Below are 5,481 nucleotides of genomic sequence, written 5' to 3' on the forward strand. Positions count from 1 at the left end.
TCACAAAATAGATCATAACGAAATTCATTAATTCATTAAAAAAATTGTAAACTACTATTCTCTGGAAGTGAAGTAAAACTCACAGTAATTGTAGCCTATGTTTTGCACTTTTCAATATATTTCAGAGAAAGGGTAATTGATTTTTATATTGATAGGCTCATTTGACATTCATAAATATGTAGTCCAATTGAAACCTAGAAGCTCATTTTGCTCTTTAGATCTAATTTGTAATACTTCATTGAATAAAATGCAAATTAATCACATTCTCTTTTATTAGTAAGTTAATTAAATACTTACAAATATATTATATATATGTGTGTATATATATATAACATATTATATATAAATTTAATTGCCAAAATGTGTTATACCAGGAAGGAAATTAAGGGCATACTAGAGAACAAGAAACAAAACATAGGTCTGTACCCAGTGTGTGCTCACAGATAAGGAGGTGAAATATGTTGTAGCAAAACACAAAACATAATGCTAGATTTGAATGTGGATGACTCTGAGATGTATGCATAACCCAAGGACACAGACAGTGTGTAGTGAAGGCTTGTGGGTGAGGGCAGTGGGAGAGGGCAATGGGGGAAAAAAGGAACATATGTAATACTTTCAACAATAAAAATGTATTAAAAAAGAAAAAAAAGTTAAAAAAATGTATTGTACACTATATTTATGCTTAGATATTGTCAGAAATCTCAACATGAATTAAAATTGCACTGAAACATATATCCAGATATTGTTACTTAACTGACAAAACATTTTCACATTTTCCTAGCTATTCATGCTAAAGATTCTTTTTCTTTGCCAAATATACAGTAAGAAATGCCAAATAGTAGTCTAGTTGTGCTAGTTTTCAGTAGGAAAACTATTTTGAAAAAAAAAAATGATTGTTAAAGGAATAGATGTATTGACTAGCTTATGTGCAAGTATTACATATACCGTCTTTCCCTTTCTTACTATGATTCTGATTTTCATTTGGCAAAACACCTCTTCCTTACGGTGCTCAGTGTTCCTGAAACTTTAATCCAAAACCCTGCTGTCTCTCTCCCACTGGAGAGGCTCAAATCTCCCAGAAGCGTTCAAAGCAGGAATTGGCTAAGCTCTTGCTACTTTACTACTCTTTTCCTTTGGGCTTCCTACTTTGAGTTTATACTCATATCAGCATAATGCAGTCTATTCTAAGAGCTTTTATATCTTTTCCTACCACATACTGGTCATGTAATTTTTTGGCAAGTTATTTAAGCATCAGTTGCCTTATACGTAAAAAAAAAAAAAAATACTTCTAGTACTTATTTTAATTTTGTATGACAAAATTAGACAATTCACCTAAAGTGTTTTTCCCCATGACTGATACAAATTACGAATTTAATAAACCTTAGTTATTCCTTCTGTTTGGATTTTTTGGTTGATGCTGACTAATATAATGAATAATGTTTTAAATAAATAAAAATGGTTATCTAGGAGAGGATTAGAATAATTGGTTGTCTGGTGTGAGAGAAAATATATTTTGAGTGCTCAAAACTTTTGAAAAAAATCTCACAGTAAGATAATTGAAAAGATAATAAAGGTTATGCATTATATTGGACAAACTACCTAAGGAAAAAACATGATTTCCTGATCATATATGTGACTGATTTACAGAAAATTTTATCTGAATAACCTTCAGGAGAAATAAGCACTAAACTTAATGCCATATTTTCTATATCATATGTACTCATGATGTCAAACATCTAATAACCTCTTTATAGATCAATTTCTTTCCAATCAGAATTTGATGTTTTCCTATATAAATGGATAGCTTTAAAAGTAAAATTTAGAAATATAATAGCATCTTCCAGTGTAAGGATAATTATAGAATTCACAATACCTAATTCTTATACCTATGTGCTAAATATTTATAAAACCCACAAAGAGGAAATATTGGGAGTGGTTATATTTACAATTTTAAACACGATTTATTAATTCTTTGACACATATGAAATGCTGCATTCTACATAGTCCTTATGGTAATTTTTTTGAATGAAACAAGGAAACAAAATTAAATTCCATGACTTCAGAAAGATCCATGAGTAAGGGAAGAATCTGTGGTTCTTTTTCTTTTTCGTTACCATTAGCATGCACTAAGTTAACAGCTCCATTTAGAGAAAAGAGAGACACAAATGGCCCTCTGTTGTTTGCTGCTAAATTAACACAGAAGTTCTTAGTTCATTTTGTCATTGCAGGTTAGCCTTAGTCGCAGACAATTTTGTCCATATCTTTAGACTGATTGAAAATTGAACCAGACTCAAGCCACAAAGTGTTTATAACTAATATAGTTTTATATATGTTTATTTGTTTTCCTGTAATATTTCCCTTGGGAAATGTGTTCTTTTCTATTTTTATTTTATTCCTTATATTATGCAAATGCATGTGTGGCTGAACCTGCAGCAAAACTCTTTTTGGGTTTTTGTTGCAAAATAAAAGTGAAATTAGTATTTGCGAACATAGGAAATGGTTATTGCACTTTAAGAGTTAGTCATTCATTTAAACATATTAATTTTGTTATCTATAGCAAAAATGCTAATGTATCAGTGTACAAAAGCTGTACATAATAAAAAGCTAACAACCTTCAGGGCATCCATTCAACATAAAACTAATTTCACACCTAGTCTATTATGTAATGTGCTATGAAAATAGCTCTTTGCTTCAAGATATCATTATGCTGGCTTGCATGTACAATTTTGGTTCTCTTCTTTGAAATAAAGATTGCACACATAGTAATAATCAAACACCTAGACTTCATCTGTAAATTCATTTTTATTTTCCACATTTGGAAAATCTGTGTTTCCATAATAATCCAAACACAAAAGAGTAAATAGAGGTAACGAAATAAAAATAACTTAATCATAAATCTCTATGCTAGGTAGGATGGTAGACTAAAATATCTGGCGATTTTACCATACTGACCTTATGTCCCACATACATGTAATGTAACTTCTGACCTACATTAGTATAATTCTATCAATTTACTACAGGTGACTTATTTTATCCAGTTAGCATTCTAACTGGGTAAACTGTAAATTTCTATTTATAACTCAAATTATTTGAAATTATTAATGTCTTTAAAAGTCTATTATGCTGACACATTTTTAATTCTATACCTACTACAGTTTCTTCTTCAACTCTTACTATTGCCATTCTGACTTTTGAGCAAAAGTTCTTGAAGACTTAGCTCAAGGTTTTAGAAACGGTACAGGAGAACCTTTATAGAAAAACCTGTATCTGAAGCAAAATTCAATTGCACAAAATTAGGAGCAGTTTATTAATTTAGTTCTACAAATACTGGCCAGCTTTTAATTTTCACATATTATCATATTTAATATTTTATTAAATTTGGCTAATCATTTTTAAAATTAAATTTTGAATAGTATTGATATACTTTAGTACTTCTTAAACCATCCCTCTAATATAAACTCCACATAATTAATATTGAGTAGATACATAGAAATCATGATTCATGGGTCCAAAATATTAATAGATTTGATAAACTTATTCACTGCTCGCATCTGAATCTCACATTTAATGGGCACTTATTGAATATTTTTGACTTATGCATCTATAACTATGACATAAACATATTTAGATGATCAGGATATGATTAATGAATTTCCAGAAGTTATATTGCCTAAGGAAGGGCATAAGTGATTTTACTAGGCCCAATATTTAGAGCTAATATCTATAAAGCACTTAGTAACTGCCAGGCATAGTTCTAAGTACTTCACATACATTAAATCCTCACAACCCTGTTAAAGTACATGCTGTTATTATCTCCACTTTAACTTGAAAAACTGAGAAACTATGAGTTTGAGTATCTAACTCAAGGTCACCAGCTGGTAAGTGGTGACTCAATCCTAGGCAGTCTGGCTAAGAATTAATACTTTCAACATTTAGTTGTAAAACAGTGAGTTAAAGATAAGAAACTTGTTTTTAAACTCCAAACAATTAAAGTAAATATATAAACTAAACACAGTAGAGCATCTGGTATTTATATTAACAAATAAAATATAAATTCACTACATTAATGACACATTATATACCTGTAATAATGTTATGCCTTATTTTATTACAAACTAGAGGTCTGGTGCATGAATTCGTGCACCAGTGGGGTCTCTCTGCCTACCCTGTGGAATTGGGCCGAAACTGGCTCTCCAACATCCCCTGAGGGGTCCCAAATTGGGAGGGGGAGCAGGCCAGGCTGAGGGACCCCACCCGTGCACAATCGGGGCTAGGGAGAGCTGTGGGAGGTTGGCCAGCAGGAGAGGGATCACCGAGGGCTCCAGGGTGTGTCAGGCCCATTTGCTGAGTCCTGTTGGGCTGGAATCCAGCAACAAGCTAACCTACTGGTTGGAGCATCTGCCTCCTGGTGGCCAGTGCACACCATTGGAAACAGTTGAGCAGCCTTAGCATATCATTAACACATTGCACTTTGGTTGGTTGAACGGCCGACCAGTCGACCAGACACTTGGCATATTAGGCTTTTATTATATAGTATAACTGCAATTTTGCTATAAACCCTTTTGAAATTTTAAAAATCATTTCATGGTCTGGCCGGTTTGGTTAGAGTGCCAGCCCATGGACAGAAGGGTGGCAGGTCTCACGCCAATGTTTCTCTCTCTCTCTCTCCTCTTCTCCTCCCTTCCTTCCACTCTCTCTAAAAAAATATAGATAATAATCTAATATGTTTCTAGCAGCAGCTTTGCTGAAACTGATGGATATAAAATATTCTGTATTTCCACATTGGCCAGGTAGCTGAGTTGGCTAAAGTGTCATCCCAGTATATCAAGGTTGCAAGTTCAATTCCTGGTTAGGGTACTTACAAGAATCAACCAATTAATGCATAAGTAAGTGAAATAACAAAACAATCATTCTCTCTCTCTCTCTTTCAAATTCAATCAATCAATAAAATAATTTGAAAATATTGTATTTCCAGGGGTCGTAGTAAATTAAATTTTAGTGTTAAACTAAAGCCTAATATTGGATAGATCTATTTTTGTAGAAATCAGCTCAGCCAATTGATGTATGTGTATGTGTTACAAGAGTATTACTAATTACACAGGGGTTAGTCTAGTTCTCAATCTCACATACCTTGATGTACCCTTCAGCATTCATTGTATTTAAAACAAACAAACAAAGTTAGAAGCATGTCTTTGGAAAACCCAAATGCTGAAGTAAGCTGTGGCATTGGTGTTGACTAAGCATCTTCTCCCAGCTCCAAGAACATTTCTGCTTACATTTGTCTGAATATTAATGACATCAAACTGTGACATGTCCTTTGTTGGGTCTGATTTCATAGCATTTATTATTTGAATAAATATTATAATAAGGGTATATTTTAACTATCTTTTCATATTTTCTGGCATGTAACATTAAGCTGTTCAGTGAAGCATAACTATTTTCATATTCTGCTGACATGATAAACTCTAAAAATCTTAATAA

This window comes from Myotis davidii, unplaced genomic scaffold, assembly GCF_000327345.1.
Source record: "Myotis davidii unplaced genomic scaffold, ASM32734v1 scaffold742, whole genome shotgun sequence".
Classification (NCBI taxonomy): domain Eukaryota; kingdom Metazoa; phylum Chordata; class Mammalia; order Chiroptera; family Vespertilionidae; genus Myotis; species Myotis davidii.